The sequence below is a fragment of the Corvus cornix genome, chromosome 17 (genome assembly GCF_000738735.6).
Source record: "Corvus cornix cornix isolate S_Up_H32 chromosome 17, ASM73873v5, whole genome shotgun sequence".
Classification (NCBI taxonomy): domain Eukaryota; kingdom Metazoa; phylum Chordata; class Aves; order Passeriformes; family Corvidae; genus Corvus; species Corvus cornix.
In genome coordinates, this window is record NC_046346.1 from 6596388 (window position 1) to 6612825 (window position 16438).

General features: G+C 41.0%; 1 long non-coding RNA gene across 1 annotated transcript; it reads left to right on the plus strand.

The window, feature by feature from the left end:
* The first annotated feature begins 883 nt into the window (after positions 1-883).
* On the plus strand, positions 884-15991 carry LOC109144373. Its single transcript, XR_002045130.3, has 3 exons — positions 884-921; positions 13933-15211; positions 15394-15991. It is a non-coding gene; the product is annotated as an uncharacterized LOC109144373 (long non-coding RNA).
* Positions 15992-16438: the final 447 nt, after the last annotated feature.

Sequence of the window (16438 nt, forward strand, 5' to 3'; positions counted from 1 at the left end):
AGGCAATACAGTAAAAAGTGGCAAGAACAGTCAAATATACATCATGAAAATAGCCCAGAGAAGTAAGTCTGAGAAATAAAATGGGATGTGACAGTGGAGACATTTGAAAGACCAGAGAGAAAAACAAGTCTTGTGAAGCCTCTTCCATATCAAAAATAATACAGTGACCTGGTGCAGAAGCAAGGAAGGGAAACATGGGAATATGGTAAAAAAGCAAAAAACCACCCAGGAACCTGAAAAAGTAAAATTCCTCTGTTGCAATTCTTTGGGGAGGACAAAACACAGAAGTGGTTCAGCCAGACTCCAGTTTCGCTAGTGGATGTCTTGTCAAACACCAACTCTTGAGAAATACACCCAGCAGTAACTCACAGTGGGGGCCCTGAGATGGTGGGACTGAAAACATCCATGTCCTGGGTGGGACTGAAAAGCATCTTTTCCTTGGTGTGGGCACACCAAGAAAGCCAAAGGCACTTTTAGGTACCTGTCTTGGGGTGACTTTATGATGTGTATCCCACATCAGTGCCCTATGCCCAGAAATTTTGTGCCTTTCTATGCCTTTAAACAGAGCCTGAGAGGGGGGAGAGGAAAAAACCAAGAGAACGTTCAAAGCAGTGTTTCAAGGACACACAGTCTCCTCTGCATTCTCCTGCAGAGCGAGAGCAGAGGGAAGCACCCTCCTTACTCTTCAGCCAGCTTTCGGCCGTTTTTCTCCGGAGAGAGAAACGGAGAGCTGAACTTTTGCTTTCCTGGGACTTTGGTTTTTTCCCTTCTTTTTTTTGGACAGTTTCAACATCAGAACACATTGGGAGGATTTTTTTCCATCAAGGCCTCGGAGGAGGGCTCACCCCGTCCCAGCTCTGAGGAGGAGGAGAGAGACTACCTACAGAAGGACTGAAATTTTCCCAGATTTTTCTCTCCACAGTAAGAGGTTTTCTTATTTGCCATTATTATCCTTTTCCTGTGTGTTTGTTAAATAAATAGTTTTATCTCTTTCACTTTCCTTCTTTTTTCCCAAACCTGGTGGGGGAGGGTTGGTTGTAACCTGCCTTCTATCAGAAGATGTTTTCCTCTAAATTTGTCCAAACAGGAAAAAATAATCAGTGGCACTCAACTGCATGGCTCGAAGAAAAGTGAAAAACCTGTACTAATTACATTTTTGTTTGAATTTACTTACTCTTTGTTGGGGTAAAGTAGTCACCATGTTGGTTGAGTTCATAATGTCTCTGTGACTTGATGTACTCATGTCTTTTTGATTCTAGGCTTGATTGAGGTACTGGTGCCTTTCTGGTCCCTAGGCTTGTTTGCCTATCCACAGCTTGCTCCGATCGTGTCCATGATACGTAAATTTTACAGAGGATGGGCATGAATCTGGATTTCTATTTTGCTGTGCTCAGTGATAATGACTTATAAGAAGTTAACAGAGGTACAGGCAGATGTTCCAAGTGTGTATGATATGTGGTTTCTCCGTCCTAATCCCAGTCCTAGTTTCAGTAGCCTGTTTTGGAGCTTTATTAGTAATTGCACCCAGTTTGTGAGAAGAGGAGGAGAGGGGTTTCCCGGCCTTTCATCTCCCTCCCCTTTAAATTTGACACATTATCTTTTGAGAACGTTCAGTATCCCCTGGATGTTAGAGACACCACCCTCCTGGTATTTCTGGTATTTTATCTCGTAAGCTTCCTCTATGTGGTTTGCAGCTTGTCTAGAATGAGAACTCAGATTTCCAGGGTGACTGATGAGACACCTGACCCAGAGGTGGAAAATCCTGAGTGGTGTGGGGAATGGGAGGATATGGACCAAACCCTGAAGAATTTCTCTGACCCAATTGCGTGGAACTTTCCCCCTGAACAAGTTCAGAAACGAGCTGAGGTGGAGGAATATCTGAAAGAGAAATACAATGACAATTCTAATGAGAAAAATCTCATTGTAATATGTTGGGCCTTGGCATATGCCTATCGCACACTGCTAGGTACTGTAGAGCAGCAGGTAAAGGTAGAGGGGCAGGAAGATAAATCAGCAGACACCCCAGTCACTCAGGCTGCAGCCAAACCAGAGAGCAACACCAAAGCAGATGGAGAGTCTAAGCCACTGACAGTGGTTCCTGTCACTTTAGAATTAAACTCAGAAAGAGTTATCCCTTCTTTTTCAAAATGAAAAATTCTGACCAATTGAAAACATTTATTTGAAAGGAATCTAAAAAAAGACAGCAGAGGCCATCTCCCCCGAAAGTAGTTTCCTTTAAATGAAATTTCCCATGAAGCAAAATACCCCGTAGCTGCCCAGCTGCCCTTGCTCTGTTCCCAGTGCAATGACACGACACTAGGAAGTGTTTCCCCCCACCTCCCTCTGCTTAGCTTTAATGAAATAGAAACAGCTAATAAAAGAGCACTAAAAAGAGCCTGTTAATTCTATCAATATAATCCCTTTTCCTAAAAAATCACATCAAAATGACTGTGCATTCCCTGCCTGGATGCAAACACAGGCTGGTGCTTGTCTGTGTCAGGATTTTACAGGACACCTCAAATATGTTGGTACTAAACTGAAAGGCAGGGAGGAAAATAAAAAAAAGATGTTCACCGCTATATTTTCACAAAGGCAATTAAATGATTCAACTACTCACTGAAGGTCAGCTGCTGTGAAAAAAACTGTTGAGAAAAGGAAGCAGAAATCCCAAAATCAAATGGGCAATATGCCACCTAAAAAGCCACCAGCGCACTCTGGACTTTTGATGACATATGTGCAGGATTATGATAAGAGATAGAAGTTTGTGCTCTTCACGTGATAGGAGATCCTCCAAGAGCCACCTTTATTTCTGTAGAAGGATGAGTGCTGTGGATCAGGGCCAGCAAAGGGGCCACCAAATATTTCAGGACTTAAAATGAAGCAGAGAGGAAAGGCAAAATAAAAAGTCTGCTGTGTGCAACCAAAGGATGCACAGATCACTTCTTGTAAAAAAAGGGGTTGGAAGTACTTTGGCAAAGCAGGTGAAAGAAGACCAGGGGATGAAAACAAGGCTGTTAGAACACACAAACTGATGTGTGTGAATGGGGCCTCATGTCAGTGCTGCACCGAAAGTGGAATTATTGCAAGAGAAGAAAGGAGATTTTTTACCTGGGCAGTCTATTTCCAGGAAATTTCTTTTATGACAAATCAAACAAGTGATTTTTTTTTTAAAGGTTTAATAAAGCACTTCTGCAGCTGAGTCTTCAAGAGATGAACGGAAATTCTGTAAATCAAAGATTCAATACAAATGAGAGATTAAACAGACTTTTGTGTTTTCAAAAAACCAAAAGTCTTTTTTGTGTTTTTTGTTTTTATCTTTCAGCAGAAAGGAGGAGGAGTTTTGAAAAATTTTCAACAGTCTCTGCCAGTGAAATGGAATACTAAGAAAAAGAATTAACACCATATCTGTTAATCATGACACCTTGCATGTTTCCTTATTTCATTTTGGTTTTTTATAGTACATCTCTTTTCCTCTAAATTTAATCTGTCTTTTCTGCCTGGGTTGTAAACTCTTCACAGCAGGGAATGTTTTCTTATAATGCATTTGTCCAGCACCTCAAATGTTGTGAAAATAATGTGATGTGAAAAATATATGGTACTCGCCTTTTCAGCAAAATATAAAACTCGGAAGCAAAACCTGATTATGATGGCTTTGTGATAATGAAACAAAATTCAAACCAAACGTCACTGCAGCATGAGGTCTCCATTGTGGCTCATGAAAGTAAACGCCAAATGGGCTTGACTGTAAGAGATGATCTCTAAATCATTGCAGGCTACACAATTGCTGCACATAATGCTCCAAAAAAACCCAAAACAAAATCTCCTCCATTTAAAAGTGGAGTTCAAAATTTAATTGGACTTACCGCCTGCCAAGAATAGCAGAAAGCAACTTGCACAGAGCATCTGCTCACAGAGAAGACAGCAAAAACATCTGGTAACAGGAACTCACACATCCACCTGCCTCACCTGTGATAATCCTCTACAAAGGAGGAGATAACACAGGATTTATGGTAATGTCTTTGTCCCTGGAAATGGTATCTCCTGTAAGGCACCATATTCTGAGGACAAACAAGAGAAACTTCACCAGTGTGGGGTTTTCCCGTTCCCATCTCAAACCTAAATCATTGTGCCTTTCCCACCTGTCTTAATTGTGGCGCTTCTGTGAAGTCTCTTCCATCATAAGCAGCCAGTTTGGGTCCCTAAAATTCTGTCTTCATTTAAGAAAGCAAAGTACCTCCAGGAATCAGGAGAGGTACTGCTCTATCTTCCTGTGAGACGAAAGCAGACTTGCTCTGCTCTTATAAACACAGACCTTGCTGTCCAGCCTATCCCTTTGTGTTTAAGGTGAGACTGACAGTACCATTTTAGGACACTTTGTTGCAAAAGGCAAAGACAACTGTAGATATGACAGCATTTTTAACTAAAGATGGACAACAAACCAGATCTCCAAATGCAGCACGGAGAGTTGTAATTTAGCAAGGATAAAGGACTCCAAGTTACCTTAATTTTTTCCTGTTGTCTAATTTTGGAAAAAATCGGAACACAGCCATTTTAGATTCAGTGTTTGGAAACATACAACAAAAGGAAAGAGCTTTATTAACACTGGAAATATAGTCTTAGCGTGGATTTCCTTATGAACATCCAGCTTGTTCATCTCACAGCTCAATGAACTGTTAACAGCACATATTTTCTTCTCTTAAAGCAGAAAGTCCAGTTACTTGTGTTTCTGCTAACTGCAGACATATGAGATCCTGCCTTGGTGGGGAAAAAGGAGAAGTGAAGAGGGGAAAGGAGCTGGAGGAAGGGGATTAGAGGCACGAGGTCTCAGCAGAGAACTGACAACGTTTTTGTGTTATAGATTTTACTTGGCTGTGTTTTTGAGCTGAATGCTGCAGTTTTTCTGGTTTTTGTGCATAATGGGAGCCTTTCTGCATTCCGGTGTTTTTAAATTGAGCTAATCCCTCAGTATTCCTGAAGTTTGGAGACCACTGTATCAAAGCTAAATTGTGGAATACTGCTGTGTGTTTCATATTCTAAAAAAGATATATTTGCTTGTCCTTTAATAGCCTAATCCAGTCTCTTTTCTGGAGACTAGGAAACATCCTTGTCCTGTTGTGCATAAATACAAGAGACAACCTCCTCCCATAATAAAATTGTAGATTCCCCAAGTTAAAATGAAGTCAATATTCTGCAAATAAACTAGAAGTTACAGGTGCAAATTACAGAGGTAAGTAAAAAGGTCTGTTTACGTAGAGATCTAAGGGCAGATATTTGTTTTATCTGTATTCCCTAATAATTTTATTTTGCTTTTATATTCCATCCTTTGCCACAATGCCATCTGTTACATGTGTGTTCGAGCAATGAGGACATGGAAACATTACTCCTCTAGTCAGGTGAAGGCAGAAGAGCAAGGCAGGTGTTCTGGAGGGTGGCTTTTCATATCCACCCGTTGTCTGGGATTGTTCCAATAGCACCAGACCTGGGGGAAACCTGCTTTTTTCCAAGGAGGCCAGATAGGAATCCAGGCTCTGGCCGCATTTCTTAAGCAGAAAGAAAATCCAAAAGGCAGAAGGTGAGAAAAAGGACTGAGTCTGGGGTCACTTTTTCTTGCAGTAATGTAGACATTTTTCAGTGCAAACTTAAGTCAGATTGAAAATAAATGCTAGCTGGACTCAATGTGGGGTAATTGCAGAATATTTGAGCTGCCATTGAAGGGACCCACAGGTGTAGTTAGCCTCCTGCTCTCATCCTTTCTTCTAACCCTCCCTAGTTTCCTGTCAAAACTTGTGACTTCTGCAACCTAATTTTAGGAGTGTTATTTTTGGCAAAATATGAATGAACTTTTATTTTTAAATAACAGCTTCGGTCACGACACACTGAACTTTCTTCTCTTTGTCAACACAGTCTGCCTTTTTCCTTCATAGGCAAATTCCCAGTTTTTTGTTACTGAGCTGGGAAAGAGGTGTCTAATCTATTTTTGATCAGTGAGCCGAAAGGATGTGCTGATAACACCCTACCCCGACTGCAGTTTTGTGCAGGTGATGGAATTCAGTCTCATGTGGGAATTGAGAGAGTTAATATTTTTTTCTAAATATTCCTCACACCTTTCCCCCAGGAAGAGGAGAAAAAAAGGAGGAGACACTTGGCATTCAGGAGTGAAAAAAAGATGAAATCTAATGAATTCTTTTCACTCTAAGGGGTTAGAGAACAGTTCAACATTTTTGATTAAGGACAAGAGAAAAGTGGCTTTTTGCAATGGTGCTCACTTTCTCACACAAGAGTGTTCAACATGCTGGAGGATATTCAAGAGAATAACAACAGTAGCAGCAGGCAAGAGGTTTTGACTTGTCATCTGACTTAGCTCCATGCAGTTAGGTCTCAGTAAAGATAACCTGTAAAAAATCTAAATTATCAAGGCTCATCGGATTTCCCTATGCTCCTTCCTCTGTAATCACCATTTACCAAATTAGAATATGGGGAAAATGAGCCACTTCATCTCTGTGTCATGTAATGAACTTTCTGGTGTGTACCAGGGAGAGTGATGGCCTCTAGGTATAATTATTATAAGGATCCATACAAACTCAAGTTAAAAAGAAATTTTCGTTATTGAGGCCACCAGTGTTAGTCAAATGGAACCAGTCTCCGTGTCGTGCACAGATGAGGTCAATCCATGGATCTCAAACCTTTTTACATCCCAGGAAAGCCAGAGCAATGATCCTGTCCAGTGTTTGCTCATCTGCCTAATGTAATTCAGATTATTGATTCTCTTTGATGTTAAATCCACTGATTTCACTCAATGTAATCAAATCAATTAATCTCATCAACTCCGGTCCAATCCATGTGCACAATATAATACATCTGACAGAGATCAGCTCACAGGAAGAGAAGAAGAAAGGCATTGAGATAAATAATAAAAATCAATAGTTTTATAAATAACAACTACAGTGCACTGGGTGTTTTGCAAAAAACTGTAAAAAGCAAGCAGCTTGATATTCATCCCTTATGCATTTTGCAGATACACAAAAAACGAGTGATAGATTTGTACATATTTCTGCTGGCTGGGCGCCTTTTTCGAAGTTTTTAGGCTATGGCTTCCTAGGGTAGCTCAAAATGGCTTTTGGAATAAAATCTGAAAATAATATTTATATGGTCCTTAAAGGATTTTAAATGCACCTATGAAAGGAGCTGAGTAAAGTTCGTGTTATCAGAGTTTTCTTGCCCTTTAATGCTGATGAAAATCTTCCGCAGCATTAGTAGAAAATCCTCTATTTCAAAACAGAACATTGCATAAAGGAAGAGAGAACTATGCTTTATAACAGACATGAGGATTTTTTGGAACAGGTTGTGGGTTTTTTCCTAACTGAGGAGAGGAAGGCAACCAAGGTTAAAGAGAAGACTTACCACTGGTCTGTCCACTGCTTCCTGGACAAGTGAGACTCTTAAACACAAATACAAAAACCCCCTAAAAACCATAAAAGAGCCTTTTAAAGTTGGTACGATCAGCAAGGTGTACCTTTTGTCTTGCAAACTGACGTGGCCTAAGTCCCAGTCTGCATATAGCCCTTAAAAAAATTTCTTCTATATAAAATGGGGTCTCAGTATAAAACAAAAAGAAAAAAGACAAAAGAAAAGCCACGGTATAAACCAGTCACAATTCCATTAGATGCTTGTTCTCTTGTCCCTTTCAGACTATATTTCCTTTAACTCTGTAATTAATAATATTATATGCTAATAAAATATCAGGAAAGTGGCACCTGTATTCTCTCCTCTAATCAACTTAGAAGGTATTTATGCTGCTCCTGGTATTCCATTTGCTTCTCTCATATTTGTTCCATGCTCCAGTGCTCAAAATGGTAGAGGTCAACGTCTGAGTTGTTAAGAACATGGAAACAAGAACACGGGAAAAAAGAATCCTTTCCTGCGTAATGCAGGACAACAGGCCAGGATAAATTTCAGGCAAAGTCCAAATGACAGGCTCCCAAGGGACAGAAAATACAATCAAATATATGTGGCTCAAATTTTCTGCCTCCTGTTCGGCTCCGTTGAAAAACCCTCGCTTTGCTAGACCTACTGTAGTTTCATTTCAGATCCAAGCCTTCCAAAAAATGTTTTCCTTCCATTTGTTCGTGTGCCCTTCAGTTTTCTGTTCACCCATGTGGACATGCTGCGTTTTTGCTGGTGTTTTTTTAATATATTTTATAAGAAGGTCAAGAAATTATATCCTTGATGGGATGAAAGCCTCAGACTCATTTTTGCAAATTGTTGTGGGTTAGGGTGATACCGATGCTAATTTTCTTTTCCTTTCTTTGCTGTTTAAATAGTGGCCCTCCTCCTTGGTCAGTATTTTCCTTGCACCTCTGAGAAATTTTCACCTCAGCACTTATCTGTCTCCTTCCACACAACAAAGGTAAAGTACATTGTGACCACTAAATCCAATTAATCTTCCCAGCAGTCCCCAGTGAATAAAATTAGTTACATTTTCCAGCTGGGCAGTCATGGGTGCAAGCAGCTTTCCCAGCAATGGCTGCATTATCTCTAATTATCTGAAAACCTGCCTTGCCCCCTGGATATTTGGGTCTTTGGAGAAATAAGGGACTTCAGCTGCAGGGAAACTCACTGTGAGGGACGGAATTGACAAAACATTGGGAAAAATAAGTGTTTTGGTGGCACCCAGTGCCGACATGAGTTTGATTGAGTAGTTCTGGCTGCTCCCCTGTGAGGACTGAGAGGATCCATCCACATCACATCTTCAGACAGAAAGCGCCCTCTTGCAAGGGCCAACACAAAAAAATTTACAGAAAAGATCCCTTTTATCTCTCCTTCTCATTTTTATAATATTACTCTATCATTTTCCACAGGACTGAACATCATTTGCAAGATGAGAGGAAAATAAGTTGTTGAGCTTTCATTCAAACATGCTTTTGCCTTTCAGATCCTCAATATTGGATGCAATATGAGCTTGCAAATATGTTGAAAGATTTTGTTTCTCCTTAAAAAATAAATTATTCCCCATGACCTACCGAAAAATTTCTTGGTTTCTGTGCCTTGAGTATATTCAAGTTTGATTTTTAAAAACTCTCCCAAGCAATTATAAGTCATTCTGGGCTAATCAACCAAGAAATTTAAACATAAAGTTTGCTGAAATCTCTCCTTAAAAGTAGAGCTAGAGCATACTCACTTTTATTGCACTGAAATATTTACGTATATTTGAAGTACAAAGATCCAGATTCTCTGCTGGCACAAATCTGAGGATGTTTTCGTTCTCATTATGATACATAACTTGACGTCTTTGCCCTCTATTTTATGGTCTGTCCTTTTTTTATGCCAATATTCTCCGTTTTGCACAAATCTTCCAGTGGATGAAAAAGATGGGAGATGGGTAAATACAACCAAGAGAAGACTGCAGATCCCTTGGGTGTGTTGTTATGTTATAATTACTTTTCTGTTTGGAACGCTAAGTGAACTAAATGCATGAAATCTAGGAAGGGCTAACTTTGGCTTTGGAGATATTTAACCTTCTGGAATGCATTCTGGTCTCACTGAATCAAAGAAGACTTTATAGTGGATAAATGCTTGCAGGGTACATAACATGGAAAAAAGGGAAAAAGGTTGTTCCGTTACTTTGTGGCACGTTTATTTCAAGTAAGGAATGCTCTGCATCATCCAGCACAAATATCTACCTCAACCATGCACTGGACCATGCTGATAAAGCAATTATATGGGACTCTTCGGGTGTGGAAAGAGAACTGCTAAGGAAAATTAGCAACGGAATTTGACTGGGCTCGTGAAAGGTGAAAAAGTGTTGCTCCAGGTAATGCACTGCCCCGCACATGAGTTTATTAGCTTTCATGGGAAGGTGAAATAGAAATTAAGTGGGAAAGGACTGGCTTAAAAGGGGTGCCTTTATGTTCTCCATCTCCTTCGGCACAGGTGGAATCACCCCATCTGTGTGAAATAGTTGTGCTCCAGGTGGATGCGCTTGCAGTGATGCTCAGGATTTTTGGGAACACAGTGGCACGTGGAGCACAGTCAGCCTCCAAAGTTAATTTATGTTATTCATGCATTACCTGGAACCCCACTAGCCTAGAAATACTTTAGGGGACTTCAGGGCATGCCGAAGCCCAAATGGAAGAGTAACAAGATGGATGAATGTTCTTTTACTGCATTAGCATGGATTTTTTCCACTGTTACTGAGACATCCCATGAAGCCTTCATCTTGACCAAACACTTGGCTTCAGGCACATGGGTTACAGAAACACCGGATTTCACAAGCTACAAACCATAGAACATTTTCTGGTATTTGGAAACTAAATCCTGTAGTTTGAAAGGCCAAAATCCACGAAAATTTCATATGATAAGGGCGAGACAAGCGGATGAGACTGAGCCAATCAGAAGGTTCTCAAATTTCTGCCAGAAAAGGAGAGACTTAGTAATTTCTTTTGCCTCAAAAAGAGCAATTCTCATGTTTTAAGTCGGCAATTTAATAATTCATTGGCCTGATCTTTGCTTTCCATCCCTCCAAATGGACTTGTGCTTACAGACTTGTTTTTAGGAAAAACAAAATATTAAGAAGAAATGAGAAAAGCAAAAGAGAGCAGGGATATCAGAGGAGGGTGGCCAAAAGCACCACCACCTCTGGCCCCCAGCTTGAACTTCAGCCGGACCCTCTTTCTACTGGACCCCACACACGGAGCATTGGGTGTCCTGCTGTGGATTTGTCTCGATGTGAGGTCCCCAAGGCAACGAGTAGTGAAGTTTGTGGAGAAATGGTAGCGAGACAACAGAGGGTGGATTACAAATGTGAACAGCAACCGCTTTTCATTTGTTTAATCCCCAGACACATGCTGCCCCTATTAAAAGCTAGTGTTAGAAAATCATCCTTTTCTCATAAACTGTCTTTGCATCCCGTGACTGGAGCAGTAAATGTGGCTCATGCAGTGGCTGGGGAGAATGAGCTGGTGTGGTCAGTGGCAAGGCCATGTGTTAATTGTTGACAAGCCCCCCACGACCCAGTGCATTCATTTGAAGAGGCTTCCTCATCATCTCTCTTTGAGTGCTCTGTATATCAAGTTATCTTCTTGATAATCCTTTTTAGATTAGTGTCAGAGCCCCAGATGGAATCCTTCCTCGTTCTCTTGCCGTGTGCAGCAGGCTGATTTCCAACACTGTTTCATATGGATTAGGCAGAGCAACTTAGGGCTCATATGTTTTTCAGTGCATCTCACTACCTCATGAAATTACATTATAGATTCACTGTATAAATAAAAGCCTGAACAAAATTACAGTGAGAAAGCCCCAAAGTGAAGGACCAGCATCTGAAAGTAGATGTGAAGAGATCTTGCTGTGTGCAAATACCTCAAAATAAATTGGTTACACACTTCAGTATTTAGTCTATGTTTTCTAAATTTCCTTTTATTTTTTTTACGGGAAAATAACTTTTTTCTAAAGTTGGGGAGAAAAATGAGGGAAGGCAGGTGCCCATCGCTATCATCGTGAGATCAAACCAGGGGTTTCCGTGGTTCAACCCACTTAGGACAAAACCAAACTTTATAAAGCTGGTTTAAAGACAACTTCCCACTGCTTTTCAAGGTCATGGCATTTTAATCACAGCTGTTATCACCTTTCCCTCATGGAAGCCAGAAAATATTGAGATGAAATGGACCTTCGGGTCATGTTGTTCAACCAGCTCAAATCAGAGCCAGTTTTGAAATCAGTTCCGTCCACAGGAGGATTAAACTGGCAGAAGTGCTGTAGACACGGGGTGAATAATCACTGGAGAGAGTCACTGAGCTTTTTATTGAGGTAAATAGGGAAAGGTTTACTAAGGAATGAGTATTATTGGGGTGTGTGTGCCTGAGCACACAGGAGGTCACACTACTGGTGGAAAACTGGGGTTTAGTCAGGCAGGACTGCACTGACAGATCCATATGTTTGAAATGCTAATTGATATTTCAAAGCCCATTGCTGAAGATCATTTTTCTTCCAGTTGTTGCTGGAAACACAGGCCTCTCCTGTTGATAACTATAGCTCCCTGAGTGGAGATTAGCAGAGACAGCTATCGTTGGGCCTTTAGGTGAATGGATTGCATTTGATTTAGTAAGAAGTAACAGGCCATTATTTCCGAAGCTACAAAATGGAAAATGACATCAGGATTTTGGATGTAAACATTATTCATCACGTCGGATGCTTTGCTGTTCTTGCCAGTAGCCCATGCTCTGCTGAGGGTGTTATTTCTAGGGCAAATTAATGGTGAGTGCAGCTTGGATTTATTCAGATTTATCTGTTGCATCTGAATTTTGTGTTCTTCAGTACAGCAGTGAATTGGCCCAGCCTGAAACCAGGCATAACTGTTCTCTGGCTAGGGTGGTTGGACAGGCCCTCAGTTGGTGTCAGGTAGCCCCAATCATGGGTGGCAGTGGATCTGCAGCCAGGCACTCTCCCATTTTGTGCTGGCTTCTCTGCCCAATCCCCACCCAGAAATATCAGGACCGAAACAAAACGCGGTAAGAAGAGAGAAGGTGCCAAGCTGCAATTCCTTGTCACAGATGCGATGAGCAAAGGGCTAAAAGACGTTTTAAAACATACAATGTGGTTTAAACCTCTGCTTTTTGAAAGAATAAAAAGGGTTGGAAATTAGGGCCTTAAATCCCACCAGGCTCTGTTTGCACTGAACATCCAGTGAAATTACTGTGCTCAATATTTTTATGTACAGCCCAGCAGCTGGAAGGTTTCATGACAGTAGATCGCATTACATATTACATTCTGCACATATTTCTGACCTCATATTAAAATTGGGCAAATCCTTTCATGTTCATTGGAGCTAAAAGTCTTAAGAATCTACCCTCACCGGAGTTATCCAAGAGATTCACCAAAAAAGGTGACTGATTTTTCTGTTCCATCAAAAAAGAAAATTTCTTTAATAATATTGATTTGCCATTACAAGTAATTTTATTCTTGCTTTCTTTTCTACCATGCAAAAAAGTTAAACGATACATTGGCTTAATGCAGTTATTTTGCCTTCATTTCTTCTACTTTGAGTGGCAGTTTCGGGAACGAAAAAGGTGAGAAGAGGGGATAAAAGATAGGAAACCATAGAGAGAGCAGGTGCAGAACTGGAAATAAAATATTGTGCAGGTCTTTCCCGATAGTAATTAAAAGTATTCTGTAAATGAAATGAAAATATTTTACATTTCTTAAGTACAAATTTTTAAGAGGTCATAGAAAATCTTTGAAGCTGGACTTATTAAAAAATGAAATGCTGGTAAGTATCCTGAAAGTGATATTCTGCAGGAATATCTTTCTGCTGTGGCCCACCCTTCCAGAAGCAGCTAAATCAGTCACTTTGTAAAAGTGTGTTTTTTGCTGAGTTCACTTTTGTCTGTTTGTCTTTCTGGCTTTGGTGCTGGGGAAAACAAAGGTGTTGGGAGGAGTTCTTTATCCAGGCCTGTTCGTTGTCTCAGCAGACAAGAAGTGCTGTGTGACTCATTCCTGGATATAATTTCCCTCCAGCTCTGCCCATGAGGGATGGTCAGGATTTACAGGTGGTTCAGGAGCTCTTTGCAGTGGTGTTGGCGGAAGATGAGCTTTGCACATTGGACCCCCGCAGTTTCAAAGACCACGTCTGTTTGCATTACACAGAAACACATCCTTGAACACAAAAATGCCCCCAGGCTGAAATAATTTATATCAGCACAAGATTGTGTCACCCTCCACCTACAAGTATTACTGTCTCTACGTAGTAATGAATTCATTGATTTTACCATTTTTTATCAAATCAGTTGTTTCAGAGATAAATGTCCTTCGTTTGTAGTTATTAAATCTGCCATGTCTAGGACAGCCAATGGAATAATTGTCTAGGTTGGACAGAAGAAAAATTTATCCATGTCCTCCTGCTTGTTGATTTAATATCCATTGTCCTTCTCTTATTGACAGAATCTGAAAGGTAAGATCTTAAATCTTACTGAAGAAAAGATGAGTTGAAACAAAGAGCAATATCATGGGACTGGAGAAAGAACTCTGGCTCTTCCAACAGAGTGAGAACAAATTTGGCCACAAGGTCGAACAGTGTGACAAAATTCTGCTACGCACTTCAGGAACAAATTCAATTTATTTTTCTGTTCCCTTCAGTTTGGGATGGAGCAGTAAGAGAAGAGAGCTGCCTAAGGAGTGACAGGGACATGTGGACAGTGACAGAAAGAAATGCCACTTCTGAATGAGCCCCAGCTCCACCTTGTTAATATCTTGCTATCGTTGACCACTTGGAAGCTGAATATTACAAATTAAAATCACTCCTTGGCTAGCCACAACAATCCTTCACCTCTTCAAATCTATGATCTTTCCTGCATTTTTCAGGTTAATGAGGCTGGGAGCACATGCACATCGTATGCTCAGGGCTGTGCAAATTGCTGTGGATGCTCTGGGTTCCTGTGTCCCACCCCAGTGGCGCCCCCACACAAGGTTCAGTCTGCAGGGATGGGAGCAGTCAGAGGCTGAGAGAGGCTCTGAGACATGGCCCTGTGCTGATCTCTGCATGGAGATGTACCACAGAGGGAATCCCTTAATGCTGCTCACTCCCACCTTTCCCTACATTGAATTGCCAACAAGGCACTTGTGTCTCCTGTCCTCACAGACTGGATGGGTCCTGTGCAGTTTGTACCTTGTCTGGAGCTAGATCACAGCCACCAGAGACCTGGGGTCAGAAGTGGTTTAGGATGCTCTCCCTGCACATGGAAACTGTTGGGCAGACATTGAGAAGCTGACGGTATCAAAAACAGTTGAAAAGAAGACAGTCATTATCTACATAAAGGGATGAATATTTACACTTGTGCTGAATCTGAAAAAGTGAGGAAGTATGTGAGGAGTATGTGAGGAGTATGATAGAGGAGCAGAAGACCATAACCAATGTCCTCAGCTGCTTTTGGTCTGTCACAAAGGAGCAGACTTCCCCAGTATCCCTGTAAATCACACCTCCCAAGTGTTTCCAAGATGAGGACTCAGACCAAATGCAATGCAAGGAATGAAGGATGGGGAGATGAGCAGAACAAGAAGAATGAAATTGTGGATTGAGTTTCCTTTCTCTGTTTTTCCTTTTTTGCTGGCCCAGCACAGCACTTCCTGTTAGCCCTCAGAAACATATTCCAGAAATGCATCAGCTCTAAGGAAGACCTGCGAGAGACTGATCCCTGCCACTGATGCCAGTATTTCCTGGGAGGTCAGTGGAATGACATTCCATTAGCAATGATCTGGAATAGTTGAGGCCTTTTTTCTGTTTATGGCCTTGTGTGTGGTTTTACCAAAGGCTCATCTCCATGGTGCAGTTTTTCCTTAAACCATTTATTTGTCCTGTCTCACTTGCTCCTCAGTGTAAGACTGTCCCTTGTTGTCTTTTTTCAGGTGGATCTCAGCTGTGGCCAAGGCCTGGACATCCTTTGGTGTTAGGGCTGGTGAGCCTCACTCTCCCAAGGCTTTTCCCTGTGGAACACACAGAAGTGGCTTATTAAATTGTGTCTCTCCAAGTGAAGATATCAAGGCTCATATTCCCTTTCGGATTAGGTTGAAGTTCATAATTCCCAGGCTACTGCTTGTCTCAAAACTTTTTTCTGGTAGTAAGTAAAGTCCCTCCTTCAGTTGAAGTGCTGCAGGCTGGTGGTCAGCAACAACCCTAGACCCCACCCCCTTTCAAATTGTCGGCATTCTGCATCACCTTTGGTGAACCAATGAAGTCAATAGCCAACAAAATGGGAAACATCCCCCTGATGACCCTCAGAGCTGATACCCAGGTATGCAGGACATGTACTGATTTTTTACAAGGGCAATAAATAAATAAAAACATCCTGATACTCGTGCAAGGAAAATTCCACATAGTCATCCCACCATTTCCTTATCACTTATTCTGTAACAGCTGTTTAATTAATTGCTTGAGTGATTTCCTAATATATCTTATTTACATACAAAATTACAGAATAATGGTTTGCCTTTGAGTTGAGTGAGAATTTAAGGTCGTCTTGCCATGCCTCATGGAATATGATTACTCAACAAGAAAAATATTCTTGTTGTTTTTGTTTGTTTCTTTTTTGTTTTGGTTTTTCTTTGAAAAAAGGTAAAATTGTTTTCCTCCACAGGTTTTGTTGCTGCTTTTTAGAGGCATGACTGAATGATGCTTTGGTAGCAGCAAGAAGGGGCAGGGTTCCTTTGGAAGGTGACTCATATCCTTGGGGGAAAAAAAATGTACGGAACAGGATGGCTTTTATTGAAGAACATAGAGTCATATAACACCAGCCGAAACAATACACCTTTTTCCCAGTTGCTCAGGTTTATTCCCTGGCTGGCAGAGCTGATCCTGTAGACAGGAAGTTGTGTAAGCAAGCAAGGGTCCCTCTCTGGTGCCTTCTGCTTTCTGACACAGAGCCTTTTCTTTTGGATGACAAAAAGCATCAGC